The 18,585-nt window shown below is 34.8% G+C and overlaps 1 long non-coding RNA gene across 4 annotated transcripts; it reads left to right on the top strand.

Annotated features, from left to right (window-relative positions):
- Window positions 1–1,243: 1,243 nt before the first annotated feature.
- LOC137855265 (uncharacterized) lies at window positions 1,244–13,312 on the top strand. Of its 4 annotated transcripts, none has more exons than XR_011095651.1 (7): window positions 1,244–1,364; window positions 8,220–8,346; window positions 10,231–10,340; window positions 10,519–10,635; window positions 12,113–12,168; window positions 12,312–12,340; window positions 12,443–13,312. It is a non-coding gene; the product is annotated as an uncharacterized lncRNA (long non-coding RNA). The 4 variants fall into 4 exon arrangements; XR_011095652.1 differs by lacking the exon at window positions 1,244–1,364 and adding an exon at window positions 1,434–1,633; XR_011095654.1 differs by lacking the exon at window positions 1,244–1,364 and adding an exon at window positions 1,666–1,820.
- Window positions 13,313–18,585: the final 5,273 nt, after the last annotated feature.

The raw sequence follows: 18,585 nt of genomic DNA, 5'->3' as shown, positions 1-18,585 counted from the left end.
GATATGTTGACCCAGTAATTCATTTAGTCATGGGTTATTTCATTTGTTTCCATATTATGTGTACCATAACTAACTATGCAATCATCATGATGTGTTCTGTGCCCTCATATGAGATTAAGTTGTGTTTTTTTTTTTTGCTTGTTTGTTAGTTTATTTTGTTTGTTTTAATTTCCAGTCAGACAGAGAAAAAGAAAAGCTGGTAAAAGCAGCCAGCAGCTGGAAATGAAGTACATTTGGCACGCTTGCATTCCTTAGGCTACCTGCTAGCAAACAAGAACAAAATTCAGAGCAGCAAACGAAAGTTACATATTATACAAATCTCATTATTTGTATTTATTTAGGAGGTAGTAAACATCTTTTAGCACTGTGTGAAATGAGGATGCCCATGGCCATGGCTCTTCTAGTTTTAAACTCTAATTTGAGGTATTGCAATAGTCCCTGTAAACTGTGAAGTAATATACATGTTTTCTTCCAAAGGGAATATCATGATTTAGATGTGTTATATTTTGCAAGTGCCAACAGAATGCTAAAAAATCTCTTTCAGCTCTTTTCCTAACCCACACTGGATCTCAGATGTGAGCTGCAAGCAATTTTTGATGGTAATGTTTGTTGGAGGCCGTTAGAGGTACAGATGCTGTGCATTTGGCAACACACATCAGGAAGGCTCAGGTTGGGAATCAGAGGTCCTGGTAATACAAACCATAATATAAAATCTCAGCTTTCTAAGGAATTATTGACAGGAGTTTATTGTCAGCTTTAAATATTTAATCTAATTAAATCATGAGCCAAATCAAGTCACATGTGTGAGTGCTACTTTGGGGAAATTGTTGCAGCTTTTGTTGTATATGGATGAAGAAACAGGGGCACTGTAAACTGTTTTACAGGATTTTTTTAATGAAACTTGGAGTCTAAGTACCTTCTAGCTTCACGTTTATATAAGACAGCTAATTCTTTACAAACCAGTCAGTTCATTACAAAAAAATGAAGTAAGTTGGAGAGCACTGTGAAGAGAATCTAAAAGTGCTTATTATGTTTTACAAATATAATTTACATTTATAATCACCTGAGTGACATATCTTCCTGACAATGAAGAATTAAATTCTGGAGGCTGAGTTAAGAGACAAAGTCATGCTAAGGAAACACCGTGAAGGGCTATCGGTTAAAGACTGGTCCTGCTTGGTTCCAATCAAACTAGTAAAATAACACTTTGCAGGCTCCGTATGAGAAATTATTGTGGAGTAAGCTAAACCACAACCAAAGCGCTCAATGGCAGTTTGGGCTCTTACTTCTTTAAAAGAAACATTACATTCCCCAGGCTTGAACCTAGGGGTGTTGAACCGTTAACTGACTTCAAGCTCACACAGGTGAGAGGTTGAATAGCTTGCCAATAATTGCAGTGGGCTCATCCGCTCCCACTGAGTGCTTGACTTGGCTTCTTAGCCTGTGTCTGACATACAGCAGCTGGGTCTCTGGTGAGGCTTGTGCTCCAGCTGGGAAGGAGCAAACACCAGGCTCTCTAGGAAGCACAACCTCAGAGCTGCAGCTATTTCTCAGCAGTGATTATTCCCTGCAGCTAGGTGGTTTAGCTTAACAAGCAGTGCAGTCAGTTATCAGTTGCAGGTTGGAGGCAATGGTAATATTGACTCCTTCTGATAAGTCTGGGCATCTGCTCACATGAGTTTTCTTTTCAGTGTGTTTTGTTTTCTTGGTGTTTTTTGTGCTAAGTAGGTGGCAGTGGAATGAATTAAAAAGGAGAATGTGATTAACTGTACTAGTACTTCTTTTCCTATGCTTGATCCTGTCTAGGAAAGAGGTGCCAGGTAGAAAATGGTATTTTAAGTTGTTAGCTTGCAGTTAAAATAATATGCATGAGCTCTGCAAGTGCTTTTTCTCCTTTCTCAGTCTCTAACTCCCAGCTAAACCTGGTACATAGCTGTACCAGTGCTATTCCCCTTCCTGTTGTGGAAGTTGTCCTTTGCTCGGTTTTAGGGGGGAAGTGGCCAAGTAGCCTTATTGGCTTACAAAAGTAAGGGAAGTAAGAGACAACACTGGGAACTCCTGTTCTAACAATGTAATACTAACAAAGAAGCGTTAATTCGTAACAAAGGAAAATAGGCATCTGTTGCTTAACACCTATTTCTGACCTAGTTGGATCCTTGGGATAAACTTTAATGTAATTTCCTTGTTTAAAGAGAATTTTCCTGAGCTGCTTTAATAAACTTCTAAAGGAATGTGGTAAGTGAATGACTTTAGAATACGGGGAAAAAAGAAAGGTAAGAACTGAGGTTTTTCTTATTGATAAAAGTTCAAAAGGATATCAGCATACAATTTTCTAACCAAAACTTTCTTAACAAAAACAGTAGGAAAAAAATGTGTATTAAAAAGGTTTAGGAGGATCTTGTTTTCTTTCTTGAACCCAGACATATCTACAACCTATACATTCTCTGGAGTGTAAAAAATGCTTCTAGTTATTAGGGCAGTTATTAATATGAAATTAGGAAATGGAAAAGAAGCATATTATGGGGGAAAAAGTCCATCTTTTTCCTGCCTTAAAGAATGTTGCACTGCAGAAATTGTAGGTAGTGTGTTTCCAAGTATAGCTGATGGTAAAGCAGGGATAAATTGTACCCCCAAAAAAACTTCTAATCTACATTCAGTGCACTTAGTTGTGCTGAACACAGATGCATGCAATGAGACTGTTATGGTGACTTAATCACACAGTACTATCTGAAAAGAAGAGGATCAAAAAACACCTGAGACAGATACTGCTGAAAAATAGTGAGTTTTCTAGCAAATTCTTAGATGACAGACAAGGAGAAAACTATTTTCTTTTGTGCCTGTGCAAATCTTCCCTAAGGGAAAGAAGTTACTCCTTCTCTGTCCTACATGTCCTATGCAACTTCAAATAAATGCAAGAATTTATTCAATCTGGGAAGGGAAAAGGGGGAAAAAAAAAAAAAAAGTATTAGTTTATAAAAAAAAAAAAAATGTTACTCTGTGTTTTTTATTATGACTATTTGACTGTTGGATTAAGATTGAAAGAGATTTTTTAATTTTTTTCATCAAATGGGGTGACCAGGTGAATCCCTTAAGTGTAACTTCAGTATCACTGGGTCTAGGCTTTTCCTTCTCTGTAGTAATAAATAACAAAGCACAGTATAATACAAGAGAAGGTAGATAAATAAGGGAGAAGAAAAGCAAGCAAAGAAAGATGCATCCTGCCAAAAAGAGGTAGTACAAAAAATTAGGAGAAAAAAAGAAAATCTACATTCAAATGTTGATAACAGAATAATTAATCAGGATAAAATAGAATTAGTGTAAAATTGTAGTTTCACTGGGGTACTGGCTCAACTCCTAATCCAGTGCTTCAATTTCTGGATAATACAGAGGATATAGGAGAAGTTGACAGATTGGGTGTAAAGAAGGTAAGATTAACACTGCTGTTAGATGAATCAACTGACAATATCTGCCAACTTACATATTGGCCATTTTTTTTCTTTTTTCTTTTTTTTTTTTTTTTTAATTCTCACTTTCTTGCCTTTTAACAAAAAATTATGAATTTTGAGCTCGCTTTTTTTTAATATATAATTGTATATAGAATAGAAAAAAGGTCTGAAAATGTTTCATTTTTTATTTTTTTTAATATTTTTATATTGCCTCTGCTGTTCAAATAATTTTAAATCAGTTTGATGTTATCTTGAAATACTCTGACATCTTTAAAAGTAAAACTCTGAAGAACCTAGCAGATGCAGAACAGACTATATGAAAAACCAATATCAAGTTCAGAACCAATCATAAATGATCATGATTTATTGCACCACATCAGAAGCAGATAACCACTAAAATCCATAATTCATTGTAATAGTATCATAGTCAAGCCTGACAAAAAGTCATCATGTTTATACTTCAATAGTTCAGATGAGTAATTTATTGGTTCTAAAAAAATAATGTACTGTAAAAATACTCACAGGGTCCTAGACTACGTCAACAATAAAAAGCTGTATTATGTATATAGGTCCGTGCACTGAAAGTGCCCTTCAAGAAGTCTCCATGAATGTATTAAGGATATACAGTACCCTGATATGCTAAGCAATCTTACTTCCCATAAACTTTTAAAGCTCTAACTTTTAGTAAAAATGCCATTGAAAATTCATTCGTTATCAGTGCCACAAGTTAGAACACTTTATTGTCCCTGGTTCCTACACTACCTTTGACAATGTAGGGTACAACTAAACTACTAAAGATTTATGCTCATAAAAGAAAACTCACCTCATCTTCTAAATTACCTGTGAAGCTTTTTTGATTATGTGTATAATTTACAGAATTTTATTAATAATAAATGATTAAAAGCTTAGTTCCAAAGAGAAAGAAGATCATTTCTTATATATCATGCCATCCTGAGACGAGAACAATCTATCTTCATTTTGCTTACGAGTAGAAGACTAGCATTCAGAATGGCTTTTGCTCTGCAAACTAGAATCTTCACAAAAGGAAATACAAACTGATTCCTATAGAATGTAAGAAAACAAAAGGAAATCAAGTACGAGAAGAACGGTGTTTCAAGAAATTGAATAAATTTCAACAAGACAATAATATTTCTGAGTTACTATGCTTGCATGCCATTAGGACAGGAGAGGTCTTAAAGATTTCTGCTTGAATATCCAGCTGAAATCAAGATGACATCTTGCTGTAAGATTACTTGAAACATTTAATAAAAATTGGAAATTCTAGCCATAAAGTCCTGATTAATTTCACATTTGAAAAATGTCATTTTTAGTCTATATTGGATTTCTCTAATATGATTTTTATATTATGCTCATTAGGCTTTTTTATAAGCAAATTTGATTGTTTGTTTTCATTTGGCTATTTTTTTCTTCTCTTTTCCTTCCAAAAATCTCATACGTTGTTACTCTGAATAGCTAGCAGCTGTCTTTTACTTTTAGAGCTTGACATATTTCGTTGATAAATACAGCTGGATAAAGTTCTTTAACATATAAATAACTGGTTTAAAAAGTTTAGTGCTTATGACTTACTGAAACAGAACTATTGGCCTGATAGTCGTTGTCGTTTAGGACATCTTATAGACTTTCAATAACAGGCTTGTTTTGTTGCAAGAAAATGAATATGTAATGTTTTCTTCAGTGTTTTAAATGTGTAAGCAAGGAACATGAAATGCTTTCTCCTTGGAACATAGTTTATCAAGGGGAAAAAAGAAGATACTAAAACATCTAGTAAGCTTAGATAAGCAAAATATCTGAGAAAAGGGTAGTCTTACTGATTTCTCTTTACAGGAAGACTCATGTTCAATGCAAAGAGTAAAGTGAAAGCTAGACTTCCACAAGATAGAGGTATTGATATTTGCCCTTTAAGCAGCTGAAGGCACGGCACTACGTTCTCATACGGGTTTACTACATTTGTCTTCCTTCCCTTACAGCTGAGTTGTGTTGTTTTTTTTTTTCCTGACTGTAGCCAGAGCTTCAGCTGTGGTCATTTCTCATTCTTATTTCATATCCTAGCTGTATTATGACATTAACAAATATGTTGTTTCTATGTTGCATATTTATTGCTAAATTATTTTAATGACTCTAAACCAAACACTGATTTCATTTTGAGTAAAAATTTAATTCTTTTTTAGGAACATAAGGAGTAAAATACTTGGGATTAGTCCAAACATTTTGTTAATGCTTTGAGATACTTTTTTCTTCAGATTTAAAACCCTTCTTGAAATGCAGTTCATCACTGAAACTTAATTTTAACTCTTCTTTATATACATGTAGGCAGAAATGTTTGATACTGCTAGATTACATGCATGGTAAAACTGAGACCAAGAACAAACCCCTTCCTATCCCAAGTCAGAATAAGATTTGGCTGTTTAGTCATTGTATTATCAAGGTAACTTTAACACTCTGTTTTCCTTACACTTGTCTGAACGTTGTGATATTTAGAACTATAAATCTTAAGCTCTGGCAGTAAAGATCCCTTAAAAGGGGAAACTTTAAAAACAAACAAACACAAACTTCCTGAATCTCAGTACCTGGATACTTTATTCTCTTTTGAATTAACCAGGAAAAATTACTTGTTTGAAGTAATTGCAAAAACTGGTTAGTATTTTGCATTTCAGTTGCATGCAAGTACTTAATCGAGACCATTCCTGAAAATGAGCAGGTGAAGGAAGTTGCGTAACCATCATTTGGAAATCTTTGTTTGTCTCAACCAATCATTATGTATATATGCATCTATAAGTATTGTACTCATCAGCTCATAAACTTGAGTGAAAGAGGCTTAATACTGTTGTAATCTGAATGTCTGAGATGGGTCCCATTTCTTGTCCTGTGGAGAAATTGTTGGGTATCACCAACAAATCACTCGCCTTCTATGAGACCAACCATTTTTCCAAAGTTCTTCCCTACCTGTGTTCAGGATTCCTTCCTCCTTACTTCTTTTTACCTAAATAATGTACAGTTACAAGTAACTATAACTTATAAGCTAATAAAAAAAATGCTAGTGAAGTGGACAAGGTTTTTTTATCAATACCCTAGAAACAGATAACTGTGCTTCATTATTTGGTAAGAAACAGGAGGTATTTTAATAAAGAGGTAAATTATAAATATTTTTATTGTGGAGAGTAGACAAAATCCAATTAACTTTTTATTGAATTATACAGAACAAATATTTGACAATAATAATAATAATAAAGAAGATTGAGGGGGGATAAGAAAGAAGTATGACTTGGGGGAGAAAGTGAGGAAGACAACAGGTGTGATATTGGTCTATAATAACATCTGAAAGCTGAGGATAACAATTATTGGTGGGATATTTGCTCAACACTCCCCGCTTTTTTATTTTATTTTATTTTTTTATATGAACATTTTTAGATTTTCTTCTGTATCAGTTACAGAAGGTTCAGGTATAGTTCAATCCCACTTTTTTCCCCTAGTTGTCTATATTTCAAAACCCAAAGTTTCCTACATTCACATCTGGCAATCTAGTTAGTACCAAATGTAAGTTATTGTATGTATTGTATTGCATTCTTACACAGATAAAAATGAATTTGTAGTTAGTATTCACTATGTTCATTTGGATAAAAAAAAAAAAGAGAAGTTGTAGTAATAGCAATATCAGTTCCAGGACTGACAGACGTGAGCTCGTGTATCGATTCACTAGCCCAGCTCTCTGCTACCTGAGCAAAATTCAGCATTATTTCATCAGCACCATTGTTTTTGCAAGAGAGACCAGAAGATTTTATGATGATACATATAGCCTGAAGGGGCACAAGACAGAATTTCAAAGATGGTTGCATATAATATTCTATCTTAATTAGAAAGGTAGACTTTCTTCAATGTAAAGAAAGGGCTTCATGGTAAGTCATTACAGATAGTGAACGCTAATTCCACTGAATTACTGTTTTGCCTTTTCAGGTATATCCACTGCATTCTGATTTTTTTTTTCCAAATGTTCTGTTTTTTTCTTTTAATTAAATTGTCTTTATTATTGGGTAAATATAACTTTGCTAGTTATGCTTTTTTTTTTTTTTAATTTCATAACACAAATAACATTTTCAAGAAAAGCTATACACACCTGAGTGTTTGCTGCTGTAACCTGAGTGGGTAGGGATCACAGAAACAATACTAACAAGTGATGATTAGTCAACAAAGATTGTTACTCTTGAGACTGTGCATGGCTCAAGAAACTGTAACGATCATGCTAAATGGCATGTATGAGAATGCTTTGCACACTTTGTATTGCATTCTGAATTAAAATGGAAAGATGCTTTAGATCACAATTGTTTTATAACTGTTGCAATTATGTTTTAACTAATAAGCTGAAAGATTTTTCAAACAAAAGACTGAGTGTGAATTTTTATCCTGGAAAAAAAAAAAGTGTTATGTGATTTAGATGATCTTCTGGTAACAGTGGCACTTCCTATACAACGCACACACTAAATAAGAAGAAATAAAAGCACAGGAAAAAAAATAATTCAGGAAATATAGTAGTTCATTACTGCAATTTATCATCTTTAAGTTCAATATGTTACACAGGATATCATAAAAATATGTTGATGAAGTCTTGGTAAAGGTTTAACAAAAAAATTTAAATAGCATGTCTGCAGCTTTCTAATAAGAGCACGGATGAACTTCAAACTTTGCAAGGTTGAGCAAACAGACTGTATTGAAATCTAAACAACTGTCTGAATGGATGATTTTTTTTTTTCTCTCAAGTGCTGTAAATTCCAGTGCCTCCTTCTAGAATTCATCTTCCTCTGAATTCAGTAACTCACAAAAGATGAGAGCTACATAATAAAGAACTGTTATACAGGTTCTTTGTTAGCAGCCTTCTAATGTCATGGTAAGTGACATCTTATCATTTAGAAAGAATTCAGTGTCTAACTTCACAGACTGGCTCAAATTAGATATGGATACTATTGGCACTTGGAGATAAGATGGAGCAGCAACAAAACTAAATGTTTTATTTTATGCTAATTGCCTGCAACTCAAAAAAAATGGCAAGACTATCGGAACGTTATGTAGAGACATCCAATCATTCCACCTTATGGCCATATTTCTGTGGTTTTCTGTTTTATATTTATCCTGCTCAGAAAACCATCTCCTATTACTTATTTTTTTTTCCTTTTTTTGTATGAAATCATTCATATTAGATCATGATTAGACAAATGTTCTCATTGTTTATGCATTTTAAAGTAGTGTGTTAAAATAGGGGACTTTTTTTTTTTTTATATGAGACTGAAAATTATAAGGTAATAGAAAATACAGGTAAAAACTAAAAAATGTTAAAGATTTCTCTATGAAATGGTGTTTAAAACAAAAAAAAAAAAAAACAAAAAAAAAAAAACACAAAGAAGGTGAAGGATATAAAATTATTGTATACCATATGGAAGGGTAAATCTGTTCCCTGTTTAAGGCCAGACATTACTACCTGCAAAGTACAGAGTAGTTCCTCCAGCACCCAGGATTCCAATACTAATCGTTTGGAATTATACACCCATAATCAAAATCATAGTAATAGTAAGCTGGAAGGGATGACTTAGGTCTCTGAATTCAGTTGTCTATAATCAGAGTATCTATCATAACAAATACTGGTTTAGGAAAACTCAGGTAAGGCTTTTTTCCTTACCTGCTCTTTCTCCTTGTACACCTTTGTTCCCACATGCTATATAAAGCATTTTATGATTAAGAATAATGAATATGAGATATGAATATAAGAATAATGAATAAAGAGATATTATATACACAATACTAAGATGCTCTTGGTTGAACTGAATGTATTAGCTTAAAACTAGTGTAATATTTATAAGTAATATTTAACAGCTGTAGTTACGATTAGAGATTCATTGTGTTGTGTGTTTTGTGGAAATGAAGACTCAAAAAGTTTATCATCTTATCTGAAAATAACCCATGGAGTAAAAGTAGGACAGGGATAGTGAGTCAGGCTGGTCAGAGGCACAGGTAGTGTCTTTGTGCTATTTACAGATATACTATCTGTTTAGAGAACAGATAGTATTTAGATAATAAATCTTATAAATGTATATATATAATAAATAAAATATGTATATAAAATAAAATCTAAACATAGTCAATACTATGTTTTCTAAACTAAGTAAGAATGCTACTCACTTTATTATTAGTTAGGAGCTCAGTATCTTTTAGATATCAGAAAAATCGGGGGCTGAGGGGTCATTACCATCTTTGGTTCCATGCATGTGTAAACTACACAACGACAAAGTTAAAACCTTTAAGAGGTTTTATGTTGAGAGGTTTAAGAGGTTTAAGTTGTATGAGGTTAGAGTGGCCTCACTTGAAGAGTTCCAGTTATTCTGTTTTTCTCTCTAACAAAAATGGAAGTACATAAATCTCAAAGTCTTTGAGAGACATAAAATTATTTTGCACCCTACTTTAAATTAAAATATGCTCTCTCTGAAGTTATTTGCTCTGAGGGAGCAAATTTTCTCCTCTTTCTTCTGGTAGAGTGTAAATTGGCACATGATTATTGTTTGTGCTGTCACCAAGAGAGTATGAAGGGTCCTAAGCAACAAGTATTTTACATTCATTGAGTGCTGAAAATGGAAAAGTAAAGGTTGTTGATGCAGAAAATATATCACATTTCAATTATATAGATTTTTTTTTTCCACCAAAAAATATTGGTGTGCGCATATTTCATCATTAAGCGTTAGACAGCAGCCCTGACTGTGTGTGCTGCCTTTGTGATCCCCAGGCCTGGAGCAGCGAAGCAACAGCAGGGCTGTGCATAGGACGAAGGAGAAGCCCACACAGGAGGGACTACATCCTAAATAGCTGAGAACTCAGAAGAACCTAACTCTGCCAGTGAGTGTAATTAGCATTGCACCCATTTTACTTCATATATTTAGCAAGCTTTGTTATTTGCTATTTCTTTTAAAGACATATGAACTAACTTACATCCAGGAATTCCAATAAAGCCTTAATTTTTGGAAGATGCAGACTGGGAAACAAGCAGTTATAATAAATATTTGTTTCTACACAGGTACCAGCATACTGTCAAATTTCAAGGCCAATGGTTTTATAAGTTCAAAATATTCAGATAATGCCCCAGTTTGGCCACAGCCTTTCCACAAGGTGAACTGCTAAAAAGCACTGCCAGGTTAGTGATATCATGACTATAACTGCTCACCTCTTTATTCATTCGGTGATACTGGTATGCCCGGGAAAAACAAACCAAGCATGGGTAGTGGTTACTGGGGAGGTGTGCCCAAAAGCTCTCAACTACTACATCTGCTCATTCCTATTGCTTTAGCTATACACAGAAATAAAGAAGTATGAGTAAACTTTTTCACAGCTGATGTCCCTATAATGCATTTGAGGCAGTAAGCTAGAAGGCGATAATAGCCCCAGTAAGAACAGCTAGTTGGCTTTAAATATAGGAAAAATCAAAGGGATTGTCCTGGGCTGCTGTAACCAACAAGGCCACTGGCAACTTAAGCCAACCATCTAAGTCAGAGCCTGCAAATAACAAAAGCAGTAGCTCTGTGCGATTGAAGATGTGCCCACAGATTTCCAACACTGTGCCAAAGGCTGAGCCAGAAGTGAGGCTGCTGAATGCCAGCCTGGATGTGAAACTACCCATAATGAGTGTACTGGCCCCCCAAGTCCATGGAGCTGGATAGAGACTGGAGGCCCTGACTGGTGTGTGTTCTGTACAGATCATGCGTGCAAGTGATAAACTGGAAACTGCTCTAAACCAGCTGTGCCGTCCTGATTATTAAGTACTTTATTGTAGGTGGTGCATTTTACCACTAAATTCCCATCCGGAAAGCCCAAAGTGTTAAAGATACAGAAAATTAGATGACAGTTGAAGACATAGTTGTGCTAATTTACTGGTTAGAGCTAATGTTGTAATAAAAAAGGTTTTGTTATTCTTTATTCTACAAGGTAAGTTACTATCCCATTTTGTTTAAAGAATAAAAAAGGCCCTGAAAAATACAAATCTGTTGTTTGTAAAGATGTTACAAGAGGCTTTAAATGAAAAGAAAATCATTTGGTTTGTACTCCAATTAAGTTACAGTAATAGTCATTAGTTTTAGCTTGGCTGAAAACATCTCTGAGAATTAGTGCTATTTTACTAGCTTTAAAAATTACCATTAAGTCAGGGAAAAGCAGCATTACCTTTCAGTGCTTTATGCAAACAACTTCCATAGTATTGTACAGAATGTGAAAAATAGAGTTTCTCATAAACGCAAACAAATATCAATAATTTGATACAGTATATAACCATAAATTACAATCTGTAGTGGAGAGGAAAAGTTTGTGATAATATTAGTAATCGTGATTAGATTAGTATAAACAATATAGAATGTCTAACGTGACTACTAAATCTACCAAGGAGTATGCTGCATGAGAAGAAGAATTCAGTAAATGGAAGAAACATCAAATATCAAGTAAAAACAGATATTGTGTAATTAGCTATTATAACAATGTAGACGGAAAAAGCATAATTGCATTTTAAAAGTCTTCTGCCACGGCAAACAGTGAACCTAAACATCAATCAGCATAATCTGTCACATAATCATGATAAGAGGTTTCTGTGTGTGTGTGTGTTGTTGTTTTTTTTTTTCTCCTAGAACTAAGCATGGACCCTTTCAAGAAAGAGGACCTCTGCTCCTTTAAGACATTTAAGGTACTACTTGCAATGGAAGTTAGGCATTAATATAGTTTCAAAGATCTAGCAAAAGTTCCAAAATGTTTTTGATAATCTGGTCTATTCCACACTTTTTAGTTTCACTCTGTAGCTTCTGGCAATGAATTTCTCTTTTTCTCTAGCTCCTGTGGTCTTAAAGAAATAACATTCTGTGAGTACTCACAAGTGATACAGAGAGGCTTGCCTTCATTGTCCTTCAGCGAAGTTTCTAATGTGGGTCGAAACCGTTTCTATCCATTTTCTTCTGAGGTAGGTTTCTAAAACTGCCACCATTGCACATGGACCACAACTTCGGTCATAAGCTGAATAGTTTCTGTGAGAAGTTCGCTGGAGAGAAAACAACTTTTTACTTGTCAGGAATAAGTCAAAATGCCGACCGCTTAACTTCTAAGATCCAGAAAATGCAGACATCTTAAATAATGTTCCTCAAATGTTCCTAAATTATCTAAATATGAAAGGGAACAAACACTCAAAAGGGATCCAATGAAAATATGCCTCTTGTTGCAAAATAATAATACTGTTTTAGTAGCATAGTACTATAAAAAATTTTAAAATTCAGACTGCAATATGTTTGATATTCAGACTGCAAAATGAAAAAGTCAGTTACTGGAGTAATCAAGGTCTATTTTTAAAAGAGATTATTTACTTTATGCAAGATTTTATACCTCCAGACTGTAATTATACAATGATAGTAACTATAAACTTAAAAACAATTTGAATATATTGTCATTGAATATTTTACTTAAAGATGACTAATAAGAAAATAAATGCATGATGATAAAATGTCATTTCTCCTCTGTATATAGTAAAATATTAAGTAGAATAACACAAATAAGTAGATTCCCCAGGCAAAATAAAATGTCTGTAGAAAAATATAGGCACTTAATATTGTTATTATATGTGCACGTTATATACACACATTCAGAGATATATGAATGTCTTTGGTTTACCTAATATCAAGGTATTCAGAATTCTGCAGAATCCTAATGCACATTCCTATTAAACTGGCAGTAATGTTATCAAATATGAATGTTCCTATGGCCCAAATGAATATTATTTTTTTTTCAGTGTGTTTTGCTTGCTAAAAATAAGTGAAAATAAAACACAACTAATAATTGAGCCACAGGCCCAAGTTGTTTTGGTATGAGAAAGTTTGGATATAATGTGGGAACACATTTGGCCACTTCGGCAGTGATTGACAGGGTGTGTATCTGAAAAAGAGCCTATGAACAGCATGGATTACTGATTTTATTGTAATGCTGTTCTGCTGAAGACACTCAGCGAAGCCATCATGGGCTACCTGCTGCTATGTAATTTTGTTTTATTTTGGCACATAGAAGTGAGAAGATTTCCATGGGACAAAAAGAGAGCTGCTATCTGACTGTGACTGACAGCACAAAACATTGAAACAATAATCCACTGAGATCATTTATGTAAAAAAAGGAACCCAGAGATATTCAGCCCCTGAGGCTTCTCTTGTAAGAGGCTATTATTATTTGTATTGATTTTAGTATGCAAGCTCTCTCTTTCCTTCCCTCTCCTGGCCCACAGTGCAAGCTATAAATAATAAACTAAAGAAGTCTCCATGAAACCATCACTACCTTTGCAGCACATTAATTTTGTGCACCTCCAGTTATAAAACTAGGAAAACCATGGGGGAAATGAGCAGGTTGAATGAAGCCTTACCTCTGCAACCAAAGAAAGTATTTTCTAGCATTCTCAGCTCTCATGAAGACCTCCTTAGATACTAGTAGCACAGAACTACTTAAAGACAACATGAAAGTGTCCCTTTTTGGTGCTAGTTCTGTTCTGATTGCTACGTTCATCAGGAACTTCTGTGTTATCTTGTACATCAGCCAATATCATTAAGTATTGTGTTGCTAAATCCCAATATTGACAATGCATCTTGAAAACTGGGACACTTGTGCTCACTATTCTAGTACATAGGAATTAGCATCAACACACGTGAGATTTTTTTCCCCTTTTTGTCTGGTTCTAATAATATTTGAGCAGAATTATAAGAATTAGAGATGGAAAACATCATATTGGCTGAAATATTGGCTTCCTTCATTTCCATTTGAATGTTATTAAAAAGGATGATAAGATTTCACTTTGAGAATATTAGGTATCTATTCCATGCTTATTTCACCTTCCTGTATATTCCCTAGCTTTTTTCCAATTCTGTTTTTAATGTGTAAAATAATATATCTATCACATCATAATTGAGAATTTAAGAGTTTTGGTAGGTTTTAATGTAATCCAAGCATAAGATCTTTCTACTAACCATCTCCATGGAAATACAGAACCATGTATGTGGTATAAAAGGTTATATTCTGGATTGAGGCTATTTGTGGTGGGTTGACCTCAGCCAGCAGCTAAGTGCCCATGAGCCACTTCCTCAGTCCCTCCCCAAATTTTGTCATTGAGCATGGTACTCCATGGCATGGGCTATCCCTTTGATCAGACTGGGTCAGTTGTCCCAGCTGTGTACTTTCCCAGCTTCTGGTGCACCCCCAGCCTCCTTGCCGTGGGGCCACTGGGAAATGGAGAAGGTCCTGATGCTATGCAGGCACTGCTCAGCAATAGCTAAGATGTTTGTGCATTATCAATGCTGTTTCAGTCATAAATGTAAAAAAAAAAAAAAAAAAAAAAAGCACAATATGGGCTGCTATGAGGAAAATTAACTCCATCCCAGTCAAACCCAGTACACCTTATACGTATCAATCTTTTATTTATGAAAAAGCAAAGATATAACAAATGCATTTATGTGAAGCAAGCGATGACAATATAGCCAACACAACATCCAGTTTCTGTCAAAGAAAGATCAAATAGCTTTGTGAATGAAAAGCCTGCATGCAATATATTCCAGTGATCCTACAAGGAAGTTGTCAAAAACTGGTGAAGTAATGGTGGAAACCTGATAATAAAATGCAGTTAAGTCTGAGAATAAAAGAGGATTTCTTCTGTTCCTGTTTTGACCAGAATAGATACAGAGTCCCGATGAGTTTTAGAAGTTGATCCTTCACTGATGCTTGCAAAATTGAGACGTATGAGAGACAGTGGAAGAACTAAAAATTTCTACCCTGCATAAAATTCAAATATTGAATGTAGGGATTGTTTATTTGTCATGAAACTAGCATGTCTTTGTTGCCATATTTTCTGTCTTTGCTGTTTGGCATGTACACTTGTGATCTTTTTTATTTCTGTCAGGAACTTGTGATAAATAACATTCAGTGTGAGCACGTGATGAATCCTGGAGATACTGCTGAAAACATTCAGTGATTTTTCTGATAGTAAAATATATTCTGATAGTATTGTAGCAACTGTGTGGTCTTAGAAATGTGGAAATAAACTGAACAACTGAATAATCAGAAATGCTTTTGAAATGTGCTGGCTAGATGGATCTGGATAGATGTTACACTAGGGATCAAATTCATCCTTTTCAGTGTCATCTTAGTGATATTATCATTCAGGTGAAATATTAAAGTTACAAGGAGAAGTTGCCACAATAGGGACCTGGCTGAAAAATGAATGTAGCTTATTTTTTTCCTCTGTTCCAGTTGGTTGGTTCGTATAGTCCTTTACTTTCCTGCTGTAGTTAGGGATAACCCTCCAAAGTGTGCAATTAAGACTTTCTTTTACAGTGATTTTCTATACCAAAAGCACCTCAATTAATATATTTTAATCCTTTTTATTTCGACAATGTGTGTTAGGCATAACTATAGCACGATAAGTCATTTGACTTACAGGCTACCTCAAAAAATTTTCACAAAATCCTCATGACCGTAGAAAAGTAAAGATGTATTGAGCACCAATGGGCTGACTTAATTGGTTGCAGTGCATTTGAAATGTGATGTAGGATGATTTAATCAGCCTATGACACTAATGGAGTTAAGCACTCTGTCCACTAGAAAATGGTATCATCTTTCATTGAGTTCCTAAGTGCCTGTTTATGGAACTTTTGAAGGTGCTTTATTGCTGATCATACATTGCCATCCATCGTTGAGACTACAGAAATGAAAACAGCTACTACAAAGCAAGAGACATGTCAGATGCCATGAAGTAAATATAATTTGAGGGATGATAGCTATTAACTGATTAAATAAAAATCCCTAATCTGTGAAGTGTCAAGTATTCATACTGAAATGACAAAACTGGAATTGAGATACATTGTTTCTTTAAATTTTAATACCAGTTAGTGCTTTTTCCTAATGTTTTATTAGATGGCGAGCTACCTTGGCCAAACTGTGCTTGAAATTAAGGAATTGGACAAATATGTAACATAGTAGTTAAGATCTCTCTCATCACTCCACTTGCAACAGGTCAGGTATCTGCATCTATCTGGGCTATAATGCTGTTGTGAGGAACCAAATGCACCAAATCTTTGCTGTGTTTCACTATCAATTCACTCATTCAGTGAGAGGTCTGTGAAACTTACTGTGCAAGAGTCTGTAAAATAATTAGGATCCAAATTGCAAGCAGAAGCAAATGTCCTTTTGCAAGCACTGTTGAGGAAATTTACATTAACATCTCTTAGGCAAGTAACTTAGCTTTGCTGTGCCCTAGTATTGTTTTGCATTAGTGGCAAAAGCAACTCCAAGAGATAGCTGTTTTTGAAATGCATAGCAAACTGATGTTACCAAGAAATACAGAGTTTGAGTGCTTATTTTCTGATAACCTGGAGACAAAAGAAAAGTGCCTAGAAAGGCAGCTGAGTGGGGGCTGTGGTAGTGCTAGACATGTGCAATTGCATAGTGCTAAAAGCTTGGAAAGCATTCGCCAGAAACATTCCAAGGTCACGAGAATATATGTTAGTGATTCAGAAAACAAAAGAAAACAAAACAAAACCAAAGAACACAAAACAAAAAAGCACAAACAAAAATACAGCCAAACAGATCAGAATGTAAATGTCTAAACACTGCCTAAATAGCATGTACAACACCTGACTTTTTTCTTGCAGATTGTTCAAGATTCTGATTTTCTCTCCTAACTCCTGTTTATGGTTTTCAAATCAAGAGCTGTTGCTTTGTTTCAGATTTGCATAAGTCACTGTACTTTTGTCCAGATGCTTGAAAATTTATTTCTGGGCATACTGAGACATACCTCCAAGTGATAAGCAGGTCAGCACAGGTATATCATGCCTAAATCTAATTCAGATCGCTCTGTGCCTAAGTTAATATTAACTGAATAGCTTAATCAATTGAACATTAATTGAATAACAAGAGTGCTCATCTGAAACCTCTCTGCTTCTGAATAATTCAGCCAGAAAGGTAGGTTACTCTCCTGTGAGGTATGAAATATCTCATCAGATGAAGAAGCAGCTCTACCTTTTCACCTTTGGAAGTGATAAATGATGTTGGGGACTGTGCTATCCCCACATTTTTTTTCTGATCACATTTCAAAAGAAAAATCTGGTTTCTCGCTTTCTTTATGAAGGAAAACACAAAGATCTACCACTAGGTCAGCTAATTCCCAGAGGTGAGTAGCATTTGAGCTGAACTTACAGTGCTTCCTAGTGGCTGCCTTGGACTCATAATTTTGTCTTGATCCTTACCTGTAACGGTTTTCCTGCTGCTGTACAGGCCAGGATATACTCAGCACTCTTATGAATTTAGTTCAGAGAGGCCATAGGCCACTATATATAAAACTGAGGCAAACAAAAAGACTTGTCTCATATGTTTTCATCAAGGACTCAGCAAAAGATTCCCTCAGAAAAGTAGCAGAGCCAAAATCACGTACCAAGTTTCTAAAATACTTCTGTTTAAAGTTATTAATTTGGTTACTTTCTGTGAAATGTAGTGATATTCTAACAGTTGTGTTCATGAAGAGAAGAGCTGTCAGCTAAAAACACAACACAGATCTTGGGCAATGAGTTCAAAACAGAAAATCGGGGGAAGGAAATTATTCAGATTCTATTTAGCACCTAATGCCTGTGGGAAGAACATGACCAAGCCAAAACTGGAAGGGGAAAAGAGGTGAAATCTGTTTTATATCTTATCTGTCACACCTTGTTCATTCTGCTCTAGCTCAGTACTGCTGTCGGGGAGAAGAAACATGAAATAACTTCCACGTTAATGCACTCTCAGTAGAGAAGTGTTTCCAGATATATATGTAGTGCTGTAGTGCTGCTGTATTTTTGAAAGTAGCAATATGCTAGGTCACTCTGTTGATTAGCTGGGTTCCTGTTCCAGACAGTGTGTGGCATATTATGTATCTTATTCTGTTATTTCAGATGACAAAGCCTAATTTAATTGTAACTGCCCCTGGGATTTATGGGGAAGTAGAAGCTCAGTTTTTAAAAACTTTAATATGGTTGCTGTAAAACTTAATTGTACTGTCTGGCTCTTTTAGTGGTAAATTCTAATTAATCTAAAGTGTGGAAAGGAAATGGAAGAC

Source organism: Anas acuta, chromosome 4, assembly GCF_963932015.1.
Source record: "Anas acuta chromosome 4, bAnaAcu1.1, whole genome shotgun sequence".
Classification (NCBI taxonomy): Eukaryota; Metazoa; Chordata; class Aves; order Anseriformes; family Anatidae; genus Anas; species Anas acuta.
This window is presented reverse-complemented; position numbering and strand designations above follow the sequence as displayed.